This window comes from Ranitomeya variabilis, chromosome 5 (genome assembly GCF_051348905.1).
Source record: "Ranitomeya variabilis isolate aRanVar5 chromosome 5, aRanVar5.hap1, whole genome shotgun sequence".
NCBI classification, from domain to species: domain Eukaryota; kingdom Metazoa; phylum Chordata; class Amphibia; order Anura; family Dendrobatidae; genus Ranitomeya; species Ranitomeya variabilis.
In genome coordinates, this window is record NC_135236.1 from 330,737,358 (window position 1) to 330,754,341 (window position 16,984).

Genomic DNA, 16,984 nt, shown 5'->3' on the forward strand with positions numbered 1-16,984 from the left:
TGGAAAACTGTGCTACTTTTAGAAGGGCATGACTGTTTCAAGGTATCTCCAATACTGCAAGTGGTTAATACAATACCTACCAAAAAAGGTTCAAGGAAGAGCAAACAATGAGCCGTGTTCCCCAAATGATCTGATCCCACAGAGACGCTACTGTACCTACACTGATTGGGTATCACGAAGGAACCCTACATCATGTTAGGCAGGTAGTTTTAATGTTATGGCTGATCAGTGTATATGGAAATTTATTCAGATTCCTCACTTTCCAATAATTTTATATACAGTTCAAATGTCTATTCAGTATGCTTGGATTAACGCTGTATTGTGGTGGTTGATAATAATATATATTATCTTCATACCCATTAATAATTCACAACAGCTGTATGAACATCAGGTTTTCGCATTCTTCCCACAATGTAGGTTTTTATTCTTGGAAATGGTTTGCCATTATTTACAAATTTCACGCTGTGCTGATATTCCCTATACATGCCATGTATTTATTTTTCACATGCAAGGTGGATTCCGCTGTCAACATTTTCTGAGACATTGACATATGCCAATTTCACTCGTATAGCACATGAAAAGGAAATCTGTCACAATTGTATAGGGGAATGCAAGTTAGCGTGTACTGCCTTCCAATGACACATGCTGTTAAACCAAGTACTGGCACGTTGAAAAGTTGGAGCCGTGGGGAGAAATAGCAATTGTTCCAATTCTGTCTTCATTTACACTTGGGAAGTTTTCAGCTGGATTGCTGCCAAGCATGATAATATTTCATTAGAGAAGGGAAAAGAAGTAGACGTTATGTCTTTGTTATTTTGGCTTCGTTTCCACAATGTGGACAAGAACCCATGAAAGCAATGATAAAGGGTATTAAGATGTTTTGTATACTAATACATCTTTATCATTCCGATATTCTGTCTCTTCCAGTCGGAATGTGCTGGATTTAATGACTTTTTGAGCTAAATTTATTTTCTATATTGTCTTATACAAATGTGAATAGACAGTTGTGCATTCTCTATATTGATTTAGGCTGTCGTTTTCGCCACATATAGATTTTTCAGTGGGAACCATTGATTGTTTGTTTTTTTGAATTTTTTGTTTCTTTATGATGGTGAAAGCTAGATTCAGGTATGATCAGTTTAAATGCATGTCAGATTTTTGTTTAATTGCTGGATTCTTTGTCTGCAGAGGATGTAGATTAACACCTTACTGCCGCAGTCAATTTTTGTTTTTGCACTTTCAGGTTTTTTTTTCTTTTCTTTCAAGAGCCAGAACATTACTTTTCCAACCATATGAAGAACTGTTTTTTTGTGGGACAATTTGCAGTTTTAACACCATTTAATTTACCATACAATCTACTGAAAAGCATAAAACAAAATTCCAAGTGGGATGAAATGGTGAAAAAAAAATTAAATTCTGCCAGTGTTATTTACCCCCTTTTATGACAATTTGGACTTATCCATATGTCCAGGTCGGTAGGTACTTACCACAGGTGTAATTTGTAAAATGTGGTCTCTTATGGGTGGTTCTGCTGTTCTGGTACCTCAGGGGCAATACCAGTGTGACATGACACCCTAGAACCAGTACAGCAAAATCTGAACTCCAATATGACAATTCCTACCTTTTGAGCTTTGCACTGTGCATCAAAAATAGTTTTCAACCACTTATGGGGCGTACTAAGGAGAAATTACACAACACATTTAGTGTCCATTTTCTCCTGCTGTCCTTGTGAAAATGAAAAAAATTTAATTCTAAAACATTTTTGTGGGAAAAAAACTTTTTTTTAATTTTCACAGATCAACGTTGTAGAATTCTGTGAAGCACCTGCTGGTTCAAGGTGCTCACCACACATCTAGATACATTTCTTAAGGGGTCTTGTTTCCAGACTGGGGTCACTTGTGGGGTTTTTCCACTGTTTAGACACATCAGGGGCTCTCCGAACAGGACATGACACCCTCAGACCATTCCATCAAAGTCTTTGTTCCAAAACATCAATCCTTCTTTTCTGAGCACTGCCGTGAGCTCAAACAGTAGGTTGCCCCCTCATATGGGGTATCTGTGTACTCAGGAGAAATTGAACAACAAATTTTAGGTTCCATTTTTTTCTGTAATCCTTGTGAAAATTATAAATTTAAGGCTAAAAGAACATTTTTGTGGGAAAAGTTTTTTTTATTTTTATTTTTACAGCTCTCTACATTGTGAACTTCTGTGAAGCACCTGGGGGTTTAAGGTGCTCACCACACATCTAGATACATTCCTTGAGGGGTTTTGTTTCCACTATTTATGCACATCTCTCAAAATGCGACATGGCATCCACTAATAGAATAAATTTTACCTCTGTCACGAAGTACAATATGTCACGAGAAAACATTCTCAGAATTAGTTGGCTCCGTTGAAGCTCTCCAGAGTAAGTACCACATAAAGTGATACTGGTCAGAACTGTAAAATTTCGCCTGTTCATGAAGTTGAATACCGGCTTTGGGGGTAAGGAAGTTAAGATTACTTTCCACAGCATTCACTGTGCAATAAAAATGACCAGACGACCCAATATGATTTTCCAGATGTTTTACTATTACTGCATATATCACGCACCTTACCATAAGATGCACCCAGATTTAGACAGCAGAAAATAGGAAAAACATTTTTTTCCTATTAAATTAAACTTTCCGTGCCATGTAAAGTGGAGAGGTCATTATCACTAATTTTAATGTAGTAGGGTAGAATAGGGAGGTAATAAATCTATTGATAGTGTCTCTCTGCAGTGTTGTACACACAATAGAGCTCTGCTACATGCACCTATAGGCACACTCAGCTCTGCTACATGCACATATAGACTCACGGATCAGCTACATGCACATATAGACACACACGTCTCTGATGCATGCACATATATACACACAGCTCTACTACATAAGGATCTAATTACAATAGGTGCAGGTGTTGCATCTGCACCTTGGCCCTGGAACCTATGGGGCTCCAGAATTCTCTTTGGCCTATATGAGAAGACACATACTATTAAAGATTTGCAATAATTGGGGGCCCCATTGAAGCATTTGCTTTGGGGTCCATGAGCTTTAAGTTACGCCACTCTGCTACATGCACATATAGACACACACACGCACAGCTATGGTAAATACAAATATTGACATAGACAACTCTGCTACATGTACATATAAACACACACTCACATACATACTGTACATACACATATACACTCACCGGCCACTTTATTAGGTACACCTGTCCAACTTCTTGTTAACACTTAATTTCTAATCAGCCAATCACATGGTTGCAACTCAGTGCATTTAGGCATGTAGACATGGTCAAGACAATCTCCTGCAGTTCAAACCGAGCATCAGTATGGGGAAGAAAGGTGATTTGAGTGCCTTTGAACGTGGCATGGTTGTTGGTGCCAGAAGGGCTGGTCTGAGTATTTCAGAAACTGCTGATCTACTGGGATTTTCACGCACAACCATCTCTAGGGTTTACAGAGAATGGTCCGAAAAAGAAAAAAAATCCAGTGAGCGGCAGTTCTGTGGGCGGAAATGCCTTGTTGATGCCAGAGGTCAGAGGAGAATGGGCAGACTGGTTCGAGCTGATAGAAAGGCAACAGTGACTCAAATCGCCACCTGTTACAACCAAGGTAGGCCTAAGAGCATCTCTGAACGCACAGTGCGTCGAACTTTGAGGCAGATGGGCTACAGCAGCAGAAGACCACACCGGGTACCACTCCTTTCAGCTAAGAACAGGAAACTGAGGCTACAATTTGTACAAGCTCATCGAAATTGGACAGTAGAAGATTGGAAAAACGTTGCTTGGTCTGATGAGTCTCGATTTCTGCTGCGACATTCGGATGGTAGGGTCAGAATTTGGCGTAAACAACATGAAAGCATGGATCCATCCTGCCTTGTATGGAGCATCTTTGGGATGTGCAGCCGACAAATCTGCGGCAACTGTGTGATGCCATCATGTCAATATGGACCAAAATCTCTGAGGAATGCTTCCAGCACCTTGTTGAATCTATGCCACGAAGAATTGAGGCAGTTCTGAAGGCAAAAGGGGGTCCAACCCATTACTAGCATGGTGTACCTAATAAAGTGGCCGGTGAGTGTATATATATATATATATATATATATATATATATATATATATATATATATATATATATATAGTAGCTTGCGAATGTATTCAACCCCACTCCTTGGCATTTTTCAGATTTTGCTACCTCAACCTGGGATTTCACTGCTTTGTTTTTTTTAGAGTTTGCATGAGTTTGTGTAAAACAAAACATGCCTATAACTGAATACTTAGTTTTCTTTTTATTGTAAAAAAAACAACAAATAGTACAAAAGAACTGAAAACTTCAGTGTGAATAATTATGCACCCCCTAAAGTTAGTACTTTGTAGAACCCCCTTTGGATAAGTCTCTGAGCTTTCCACGTCTTTGATTTTTGTCCATTCCTCAAGGCAAAACTGCTCCAGCTCCTTCAAGTTACATGGTGTCCTCTGGTGAACAACAATCTTGAAGTCTGACAACAGATTGTCAACTGGATTAAGGTCTGGACTTTGACTAGGCCACTCCAAAACATTTGCACATTTCCCCTGTCAGCAGGTTTGTGCACAGTAACCTACAGACAGTGTCAGGGGTCGGCGTTGTTATACTGATTAAAATGATACCTTGGTTGATGAAATCTGTCTTGTGGTTGTTGTTTAATCTTTATTTTCAGTTTTGAGTTAGATCTGCACAAGCATATCATTAACAACACTTTCTGCCCTAAATGTCCCTAAATAGCTTCTGCACCTATTGTCCAGCAGGAACCTAATCTCTGCCTGATCCTAGTGAGAGGCCCTGGATAGGGAGGGGATGGGGTGAGCGCTAGTCAGCCCCCACTACAAGTAAAGACAGAGACGGTCGACAAACAAGGGGATGCACTAAGCTTAAGACCGCCGAGATATCACCAGACAGAAGGAAATTGCGCGAACAGCAACACCCTGACTGTCCCCGATGGGGCTCACAATCTAAATTCCCTATCAGTATGTCTTTGGAATGTGGGAGGAAACCGGAGTGCCCGGAGGAAACCCACGCAAACACAGAGAACATACAAACTCTTTGCAGATGTTGTCCTTAGTGGGGTTTGAACCCAGGACTCCAGCGCTGCAAGGTTGCAGTGCTAACCACTGCGCCACTGTGCCGTCCCTTTAGACCACTCAAGTGTTGCTTTAGCACTATGCTTTGGGTCATTGTCTTGTTGGAAGTTGAACCTCTTCTGTCCCAGTTTCAAATCACTGACAGGTTGAAAAAGGTTTTGCTCAAGAATATCCTTGTATTTCGCAACATCTATCTTCCCCTTGACTCGGACCTTTTTTCCTGTCTCTGCTGCTGAAGGACATCCGCACAGCATGGTGCCGTCTCTTCCATAAAGGCCACCTCTATGGAATGTATGGTTTATTGTGGTCGTGTGGACAGATACTCCAGTCTTTGCTTGGGAAATCTGAAGCTGTTCAGGGTTACCTTTTGGTTTCTATGCTGTCTCTCCGATTATTGCCCTTCTTGCCCAGGCTGAAAGTTTTGGTGGGTGGCCCTCTCTGGGCAGTTTTGCTGTGGTATCATGTTCTTTCGATTTGATGATAACGGATTTAATGGTGCTCTGGGGGGATCATCAAAGATTGAGATTTTTTTATAACCCAACCCTGACTTGTACTCCTCAACAACTTTGTCCCTGTCTTGTTTGGAGATCTCTTTGGTCTTCATGGTGTTCTTTGGTTAGTGGTGCCTCTTGATTAATGGTGTTGCAGCCTCTGTGGCTTTTCAGAAAATGTGTGTATAAACTGACAGACCATGTGACACTTAGTGAAAGAAAGTTCACCTCTGTTTAATCTACGTATTTGACTTATGAAGGTAATTGCTTGTACCAGAATTTTTAGGGTCTTCATTGCAAAAGGAGTGAATACATATGCAGATGCTAGTTTTTAGTTATTTGATCCCATAAATAAAATTTATGCCTTTTCTCACTTCACTTCAGCAACATAGGCTATTTAGTGCTGATGCATCACACACAAATTGGATTAAAAAAATATTTAAACAAAGGTTGTAACATAATAATATAGGTAAAAAGCCAGTGGTAGTGAATACTTTTGCAAGCCACTTTACAAGTCAAACACCTTTCAAGTCATATGACCTTGAAGGCCTGTCAGCTGCTCAGCTCCTGCAGCCTCTGTTCCGGTCGGTAAGCTTCCTCTAATACTCTGCACCAATCAGATTAGCGCAAAGCAGGAGGCGAGGCGAGGAAGCAGCTGTCTCTGATCGGGAAGGGCGCGGTGTCAGCCTTCTCTTCCATCACAGGAAGCTTCTTCTGGACTGTAAGATGCACACACTTTTAACAAGAGTTTTTCTTGTTAGAAATGTCTTATGGTCCGAAAAATACGATTTTTTTCTATTAACCGCTTCCCGACATGTGACGGTATAGTACGTCACATGTCGGGACCCCCGCTTTGATGTGCGCTCCGGCGGTGAGCGCACATCAAAGCCGGGACATGTCAGCTGTTTTGAACAGCTGACATGTGCCCGCAATAGGCGCGAGCAGAATCGCGATCTGCGCGCGCCTATTAACTAGTTAAATGCCGCTGTCAAACGCAGGCAGCGGCATTTAACTACCGCATCCGGCCGTGCGGCCGGATATGAGCGCATCGCCGACCCCCGTCACATGATCGGGGGTCGGCGATGCTCCTCCATTGTAACCATAGAGGTCCTTGAGACCTCTATGGTTACTGATTGCCGGTGGCTGTGAGCGCCCCCCTGTGGTCGGCGCTCACAGCACACCTGCAAATCTGCTGTGTAGCAGCGATCTTATGATCACTGCTGCATAGCAGAGCCGATTGGGCTGTGCCTGCTTCTAGCCTCCCATGGAGGCTATAGAAGCATTGCAAAAGTAAAAAAAAAAAGTTTTTAAAAATGTGAAAAAAATAAAAAAAATATAAAAGTTTAAATCACCCCCCTTTCGCAACAATCAAAATAAATCAATTAAAAAAAAAAACTACCTACACATATTTGGTATCGCCGCGTTCAGAATCGCCCGATCTATCAATAAAAAAAAAGCATTAACCTGATCGCTAAATGGCGTAATGAGAAAAAAATTCGAAACGCCAGATTTACGTTTTTTTGGTCGCCACGACATTGCATTAAAATGCAATAACGGGCGATCAAAAGAACGTATCTGCACCAAAATGCTATCATTAAAAACGCCAGCTCGGCACACAAAAAATAAGCCCTCACCTGACCCCAGATCACGAAAAATGGAGACGCTATGAGTATCGGAAAATGGCGCAATTTTGTTTTGTTTTGTTTTTTGCAAAGTTTGGAATTTTTCTTCACCACTTAGGTGAAAAATAACCTAGTCATGTTAGGTGTCTATGAACTCGTAGTGACCTGGAGAATCATAATGGCAGGTCAGTTTTAGCATTTAGTGAACCTAGCAAAATAGGCAAGCAAAAAACAAGTGTGGGATTGCACTTTTTTTGCAATTTCACTGCACTTGGAATTTTTTTCCCGTTTTCTAGTACACGACATGCTAAAACCTAATAAAAAAGTTATGGCTCTGGGAAGGAGGGGAGCGAAAAACGAAAACGGAAAAACGGAAAAAGCTCCGGGGGTGAAGGGGTTAAAAGATGGAAGAAAAATTATAACCTCATATAAAAACAAAAAAGTTAGCTTGTGTCACCGTTTTCTGAGATCCATCTCTTGTTTGATTTTTATCATTGTGCTATTTTTTGGAAAATACAATACTTAGATTTTTTTTCAAACATATAAGGACATTGTGGAGTTGTGGTTTTGAATGACACCATTAATTTTACCCTATATTGTCCTGAAAAACAGGAAAAAAAATAAAATTGGGATGAAATGGTGAGAAATTTTTTTTCTTTTTTTTCTTATTTTTAGCCCACTCAGGGTACTTTAACATATAAATGTCTGACCACTTACTATGCATACTACAATACCATGGTATTGCAGTATATTATGTAAATCTTAGTTTCTTGTGAAGCTCAATGTATGGCTAAGCATCAAAAAGTATCAAGACAGCAGCGACTGTGACCTTCAGTATGCTGCCATAGTAACCCATCAGTTCTCCATGATGGCATAGCAGGACGTCGATGGATGATACTGTACACAACCATGCCATTTAAATACATCTGTCAGAGTGTAACTAGGGCATCTAAATGGTTAGCAGCGGGTGGCGTACAACTTTATCCTCAGCCGTTTTACATGGATGCCTGCTATTTAGTTTAGCCGGCATCTGACACATTGTCATGTCGGACGCTGTTCACACTAGGGCGTCCGACAGACAGCGGTAATTCCACTTACGTCCACTACACGCTCAGTGGCGTCGGCTAGACTTTATCCAGCTTGCTCGGGGTTAATCCAGCTGGTAATTTGGTTGGAGGCTGGGTCACGCCCACGGCCTTTAAATAGTCGTGCTGGACTTTGGGCGTCGCCGATTATAGCTTGTGTCTTGTGCCTGGTGATCTCGGTCTGGAGTGGTGGTCTAGAAGAAGAAATATCGTATCTGGTGTTGTATTATCCTTTGTCATATTCCTCCTTCCTATATTTGTATTTGTTTTGCCCTGTGCACATTATAGTGTATTCCTGTGTGTCTGCGGCGTGGTGCGTTTTTCTGTTTTCCCTGTCTGTGCTTTCTGTGGGGATTGGTGTGTGGTCTCTTCACTGGGTGGCGGGTGGTGGTTTCTGCTTAGGGCTGAAACAGGAGACAGGGTCAGGCCTGGCGGCCCAGACATGCACACCTTTAGTGAAACTTCTGGGAAAGGGACAGACAGGGTTTCCCTAGCCTGAGGGGCCCGGGTAACCAGCCTTAGTCTACCCAGTACTCCCGTGACATTATAATCGGCCCGAAAAAAAAGGGGGTTTTTTTATGTCATGGATCCCAAGACTTCCATAACCCGCCAGTCGGAGGCGCTGTCCTTACAGGTCACAGAATTGAAGGGGGCAGTTCAGCAACAGGGTCTTGTGGTGTCTAATGTGCAAGTGGAAACTGCAGGTAGAGTTACAGAGCCAAAAATCCGTTTACCTGAGAGGTTTGCTGAGGAACGCAGTAAATTTGTTGTTTCCCGTGAAGCTTGCAAATTATATTTTCGTATGCGCCCGCTTTCCTCAGGTAATGAGGCTCGGCGTGTGGGCTTGGTTTTGTCATTACTGAACGGAGATCCCCAAGCATGGGCGATTTCATTACCTTCTGTTTCAGCTTGTTGGCCTAATGCATATTGATCTGTATGTATTGCAACAACTATTGTTTGTTTAATATGATGTGATTTATATATCTGCATGCATATTGTTCACATGTCAACAAAGTTAAAAAAAAAAAAAAAGTCCTCATTTACAGACAGGATGTTCCTCCTCCCCTTCCCTGTGAGCACATTCCTGTGTGTGCAGCTGAAGCTGAAGGTCACAGCAGATCTCTCTCTCTCTCTCAGAAACCAGATTGATCCTGTTCTCATGTTGTAAGCTGGATGTTCTTAATTCTTAATAAATGAACATTCTCTGTTGCTCGTTGTGGACATCACGCTGATTAACCCACTGCTAACAGGTTATGGGCCCAGGAGTCAAAGCAATCCCAAACCTCCAGAGCACAGAGATAGAAAGACAACAGCAAACTGAGAAGAAGTAAAATGGCCGCCAGCAGCAACTCAACAAAGTTTACAGTGTCAAGCCTGAATAACCAGAACTACCAATCCTGGAAATTCAAGGTGAAGATGCTGCTGATAAGAGAAGGTACGTGGAAATACACTCAGGACCCTAAGCCTGACCCAGTACCACAGGAGTGGCTAGAAATGGATCAGAAAGCACAGAGCACCATATCACTCACTATAGAGGATGATCAGATTGTGCATGTGTATAAGTGTGAATCTGCAAAGGAAATGTGGGAGCAGTTGCAGAAAGTACATGAGAGAATAAATTTAAGTAATAAACTCTATCTAATGAGAAAGCTGTATCAGTCTAAGCTACACGATGACCAGGACATGCAGGACTACATTAGAAATACTCTGGAGACCGTAGAGCGCATGCGGGGCATTGGGGAAGATATGAAGGACTTCCATGTAGCAGCACTATTACTTAGTGGTCTCCCAGAAAGCTATGACACGCTTGTAACTGCACTAGATGCACGCCCAGATGATGAGCTGACATTGGAGTACGTCAGAGGAAAGCAGAAAATGTGAGCAGCAAGATATGTAACAAGGAAACTGCTTTACAAACACATGATGTGCCCACCAGCAGAAACCACCCTAAAGAGACACGTGAATGTTTTGTATGCAAAAAGCCAGGTCATTTAAAAGCTGAATGCAGAGTCTGGAAAGCTAAAATGAATCAGCTGAAAAAGCAAAACAGTCAACAGAGAGTTAAGAGTGCTGTATCTGGTAACAATGATTCGGCAAATACTGAAGCTGGATTCACATCAGTCAATGCATTTAAATCAAAGCATGAATGGTGTATAGATTCTGGTGCAACCAGTCACATGACCAATGACAGAGGCTTCTTTACTAAGCTTAACCAGAATAAGTCAGAGAAAGTGATAATGGCGAACGGTCAGTGCATGAACTCAGAAGGCATAGGAGACGGTTATATTGATTGTAACATCTCTGCAACACAAAGTGGAAGGATCCATGTAAAAGATGTACTATATGTGCCTAGTCTTGAAAGTAATCTATTATCTGTGAAAAAGCTCACAAAACAAGGTAATGAAGTTACATTTAAGGAAGATAGCTGCATCATCTCAAAAGAGGGTCACACATTAGCAAAAGGAAAAATCAGAGATGAACTGTATCAGTTGAAATGGAAAGAGTGTGTATGCACAGCTAAGCAAGAACTGCACAAGAACTGTATTCATGTATGGCACAGGCGACTTGCGCATAGAGACCCAGAAGCAATAAGAAAGTTATTTCAAGAACAATTAGCTGACAATATTACAATTGATTCATGTAATCAGACAATGAGGTGTTCCAGCTGTATCAAAGGGAAAATGTCCAGAAAGGCCTTTCCTAAGAAAAGTACTACAAGGACAGAACAACCACTAGATTTAGTACACACGGATATCTGTGGTCCAATGCGTACTCAGACCCCTGGAAAGAAGAGATATTTTCTTACATTTATTGATGACAATTCAAGATATATAGTTGTCTATTTACTTCACAGCAAAAATGAAGTTCCAGAGAAACTTGGAATATATCTAGCTGAAGTGCATAACAAGTTTGGAAGAATGCCAAAAACTTTACGTGCAGATAATGGAACTGAGTATACAAGTAATGAAACACAGAGCATTTTAAAGAAAAATGGAATCATATTTCAAACTACTGTACCATACAACCCTGAGCAAAATGGTGTAGCAGAAAGAAGGAACCGGACACTCTGTGAAAGCGCAAGGAGTATGTTATTTGATGCAAATTTGCCTACAGTATATTGGGGCGAAGCTATTATGACGGCTTGTTATCTTCAGAACAGACTACCAAGTAAAGAGACAGAAAACTCCATTTGAGCAATGGAATGGTACAAAACCAAAACTACAACACATAAGGATTTTCGGAAGTAAAGCATTTGCACATGTTCCCAAAGAAAAACTAACTAAGTGGGAATCTCATGCCAAGGAAGGCATCCTGGTAGGCTACAGTGAAACCCAGAAAGGTTATAGAATTTTACACCCAGAGACAAACAAGGTCACAATAAGTAAAGATGTAGTGTTTGATGAAAACTTCGTGTCACCCAAGTTTTATGACATTATGCCAGTAGTCCAGATGAAGCAACAACAACAATCTCAATCACAATTACAAGACAACGAAGAAAAGAATGTAGAAGTCTGGCTGGACTATTCAACCACTGAAGCAACAACAAAAGGCCTAAGTGAACCTGAAATTAGACGGTCGTCAAGATCAAACAAAGGAATACCAGCTAAACATTTATCCTATGTTGTGAAGACACTGCCTGAGTCAGAACCACAGTCATGGGATGAAATGCAGAAACTACCCGCCCATGAAAGAACAAAGTGGATCAATGCCGCGAATGAAGAAATGAACTCGCTTCATCAACTTCAAAATTGGAAACTCACTGAGTTGCCACAGGATAAAAAGGCAATTAAGTGCAAATGGGTATTTAAAACCAAATATGATTCTGAAGGTAAAATCCACAGATTTAAAGCGAGGTTGGTTGCAAAAGGATATTCTCAAAAATATGGCGAAGACTATGATGCTACTTTTTCCCCGGTCGCTAAGCAGACAACATTTAGAGCATTGTTGGCGGTTGGATGTTTGTCAGACATTTGGATATCAAAACTGCATTTTTAAATGGTGACATTGAGGAGGACTTATACATGACTCAACCTGAAGGTTATGTAAAGGAAGGTGAACAGAATCTTGTTTGCAAACTACAAAAATCTCTTTGTGGTCTTAAGCAATCGGCGAGAGCATGGAACACTAAAATGAACAAAGTCTTGTTAGAAGAAGGATTTAAAAGAGGTCAAGCGGATCCATGCCTGTACATGAGATATACACAGATGGAAAATGGATGTATATTCTCTTATATGTGGACGATGTAATTGTAGTTCATCAAGAAGAAGCTGAAATTGGGAAAATTACTAAAATTTTGAACCAGCATTTTGAAACGAAAGACCTAGGAAATGTGACATATTATCTAGGAATCCACATCCAGAGAGAGGAAGATGGAAGTTTTCTTTTAAATCAAAGTGCAAAGATTAATTCAATTTTGGATCAGTTCGGAATGACGGAGGCCAAAGGTGTATCAACGCCAATGGAATCATCCTACCAGAAACTGGAAGAAGATGTCCTGTTGCCTAACTGAGAAATATCGACAGGCAGTGGGGGCACTTCTATATATATCAACTATGACTCGACCGGATATTACAACAGCAGTTGGAATATTGTGCAGATATGTGGAGAAACCGCACCAAAGGGACTGGAATGCCATTAAAAGAGTTCTCCAATATTTAAAAGGAACAGAAGGTGTAAATTTAAAGATATCTGCAGCAGGAAATCTAAAACTCACCGGCTATGTTGACTCAGATTGGGCTGGTGATTCGCAAGATCGTAAATCCACAAGCGGATATGTATTTGAACTTGGAGAAAGTTCAATCTCCTGGTCTAGTAGAAAACAAGCATCTGTTGCTTTGTCATCTACAGAAGCTGAGTATGTATCCGCAGCCTATGCAAGTCAGGAGATCATTTGGCTAAGACAACTGATGGATGATCTTGGTAAACCGTTAACTCAGCCAACGGTGATATATGAGAACAACCAAGGATGCATTAAACTTGCATGCAGTGAAAAGATCAGTGCTAGAACTAAGCACATCGACGTCAGATGTCATCATCTACGTGATTTAATAGATCGTGGCATAATTCAGTTTGTTTATTGTGAAACTGATAAAATGTTAGCTGATATTTTGACCAAGCCATTGCCACGACCTAGGTTCCAAGAATTGAGAACCACTATGGGACTGACAGAATAAGTAGTTGTTGAGTGGGGGTGTTGGCTTAATGCATATTGATCTGTATGTATTGCAACAACTATTGTTTGTTTAATATGATGTGATTTATATATCTGCATGCATATTGTTCACATGTCAACAAAGTTAAAAAAAATAAAAAAAAGTCCTCATTTACAGACAGGATGTTCCTCCTCCCCTTCCCTGTGAGCACATTCTTGTGTGTGCAGCTGAAGCTGAAGGTCACAGCAGATCTCTCTCTCTCTCTCTCTCTCTCTCAGAAACCAGATTGATCCTGTACTCATGTTGTAAGCTGGATGTTCTTAATTCTTAATAAATGAACATTCTCTGTTGCTCGTTGTGGACATCACGCTGATTAACCTGCTGCTAACACAGCTGCATTTAACTCAGTGGAGAGTTTTTTTTCTGCTCTTGGACTCATCTATAATGATCGTGACAGATTGGCTCTAGCAGAATCTAAAATACGTGCTCTCCGCCAGGGGGAGCGATTGGCGGAGGATTACTGTTCTGAATTTCGTCGCTGGGCGGTGGACACACAATGGAATGACCCAGCGCTGCGGAGTCAGTTTGTACATGGGGTTTCGAGAAGGGTTAATCAAGCCCTTCTGATGTATGAGACTCCTGCTTCTCTAGAGTCTGCCATGAGTCTTGTTGTCCGCATTGATCGCCGTTTGCGTCAGGGGGCGCTAGAGACGCCGCCTATGGGGGAGGTCGTAAGTGCACGTGAGGTTGCTGCAGGTGAGCCCACGGAGCCTATGCAAATCGCAGGGGTGTCACGTCAGCAAGCCCCCTCGCTCAGGAAGCAGGGAGCCTGTTTTTGCTGTAGTAAAAAGGGGCATTATGTAAATGCTTGTCCTCTGTTTTCTAAGATAAGCTCAATGGTGGAAAACTACTAAGCTCAGAAGGTGTGGCGGAGGCCAATCTGAGCTTATGCATATCCTCCATGGTGGTCTCTCAATGTATGCTCCCTGCCAGAGTTATGGTCGCTGGCAGAGAGCTGCCAATCACTGTTTTTGTGGATAGTGGTTCGGCCACTAATCTCATTGATGAGGAATTTGCGCACACGGCCGGGTTCACGGTCGAAAAATTGCCTCATCCTATCTGGGTGGTCACCATCAATGCTACCCCTCTCCCACAGGGGGAGATTACTGAGTTTGTGGCTGAGGTGAAACTCCACATTGGGGTCCTACATTCTGAGCAGGTTACATGTAGGGTGCTCAGTAATCTTCCTGCACAAATGGTTCTGGGTTTTCCATGGTTATCTATGCACAACCCGGTTATTGACTGGAAAACTCAGGACATAATTCAGTGGAGCGGATTTTGCCAGGAGAATTGCCTGGCCACATGTGTGTCCGCTGTGACTCCAAGCATTCCTGAGTCACTTATGGATTTTGCGGATGTGTTCTCAGAGAAGGGTTGCTCAGAATTGCCACCACATCGCCCCTATGACTGTACTATTAGGTTTAAACCTGGGGCCAAATTGCCGAAAGCTAGGATGTTCAACATCTCTGGTCCTGAGAGGCAAGCGTTAAAAGACTACACTACATTGCTGAGAGTCTGAGCAAAGGGCACATCAGGCCTTCGTCCTCACCGGTGGCAGCGGGGTTCTTCTTCATTAAAAAGAAAGATGGCGGACTACGCCCGTGTCTGAATTTCAGGGAGTTAAACCAGATTACGGTTCGTGATCCATACCCTATGCCACTGATACCTGATTTGTTCAACCAGGTGGCTGGTGCTAAGTGGTTTTCCAAGCTTGACCTCAGGGGGGCGTACAACCTCATAAGAGTCCGTCAAGGTGATGAGTGGAAGATGGCTTTTAATACTCCTGAGGGTCATTTTGAAAATTTGGTGATGCCATTTGGGTTGACAAACGCGCCTGCAGTTTTTCAACATTTCATAAATGATGTATTCTCGCATGTTCTGGGCAAATTCGTTATTGTGTACTTAGATGACATTCTCATTTATTCATGCAACCGTGATACTCATTTACAGCATGTGAGGCAGGTGTTACAGCTACTCAGGGAAAATAAGCTCTATGCTAAACTTAAGAAATGTGTATTTTCGGTTCAGGAGTTGCCTTTCTTGGGTTATATTGTGTCTGCTTCAGGGTTTAAAATGGACGCTGCTAAGGTGCAAGCGGTGCTGCATTGGGAACGGCCTGATTACTTAAAAGCACTCCAGCGGTTCCTTGGGTTTTCCAACTATTATAGAAAGTTTATCAAAGATTTTTCTACCATTGCTAAACCGCTTACTGACATGACGAAAAAGCGTACCAATTTCTCCGCCTGGCCTCAGGCTGCTGTGCGCGCATTTGAATTTCTTAAGAACAGTTTTGCTTCGGCGATCAGGTCAGGTGTGTGCTGTCCATTGCACATCACGCAGGAGGGTCGGAATCCGCGCTCCACTGACTCTGAGTCATGAGGTACATACAGCGGATATGATGCCCTATTTAAAGCGAAAGGGCCATGCGCGATGTGACCGACCCTCCTGTGTGATGTGCAATGGATAGCACACACCTGATCTTTTGATGTGGCTTCTCCCCTGATGATTGAGCCACAAGAAACGCGTCGGGAGAATCTCTACTGAGGGAGGATGCGATTGGAGTTTGGATGCAGTCCAGAGGAATGAGGCTTTGGACAGGCACGCAGAGCGCCTTCCTCTTAAAGCACTGGCGTATTGGACCATCCCATTCCACGCTGTAAAGGAATGAACAGGCATCTCGGGTGAGATTGTTCCTGTTTGTTTGTACCTAGGCAGTATTTTTGAGCTGCTTTCATAGGATCTGCTTTAATGGATTAATGCATGCGGATTGTAGCAGTGAAAAGGCCTAAGGGTATTTAGTCTTAATGGTGATTAGTGTCAAAGAGAAAAGGTGTTTCTTGTTCACCGTGCTACAATTTTTACAGCGCTCAGATGGAGTGTCTGGATTAGTATTTGCATATTGTGTGTTTTGCTTTGGATATATATGGGTGCTCTTTGGGCCCGAGGGCTCTTTTAATAGGTTTAATTAAAAGTTATTTTTTATTATTTAACTACAGTTCTACCTTGCTTGCTACGTCTTCTAACTGATTGGTGGTACAACCTAACTTATTTAGTTGTGGATGAGGTTCTTTATTTTCTCAGATGGTAAAGCTGCCCACTCTTCTTGGCAAAAAACCTCCCATTCCTGTAAATTCCTGGGCTATCTAGCATGAACTGCACGCTTGAGATCTTCCCAGAGTGGCTCAATGATATTGAGGTCTTGGAGACTGAGATGGCCAATCCAGAACCTTCACTAATGTTGTAGCCAGTGACAGGTTGACTTGCCCTTGTGTTTTGGATCTTTGTCATGTTGGAACATCCAAGTAGGTCCCATGTGCAGCTTCCGGGCTGATAAGTGCAAATTTGCCTCCAGTATTTGACGATAACGTGCTGCATTCATCTTTCTTTCAACTTTGACCAAGTTTCCTGTGCCTTTATATCTCACA

At 42.0% G+C, this 16,984-nt stretch overlaps 1 protein-coding gene across 18 annotated transcripts in view; it reads left to right on the plus strand.

The window, feature by feature from the left end:
- MAGI2 (membrane associated guanylate kinase, WW and PDZ domain containing 2) overlaps window positions 1-16,984 on the plus strand; it is a 1,417,815-nt gene that overhangs the window by 1,154,163 nt on the left and 246,668 nt on the right. The window lies entirely within an intron of this gene.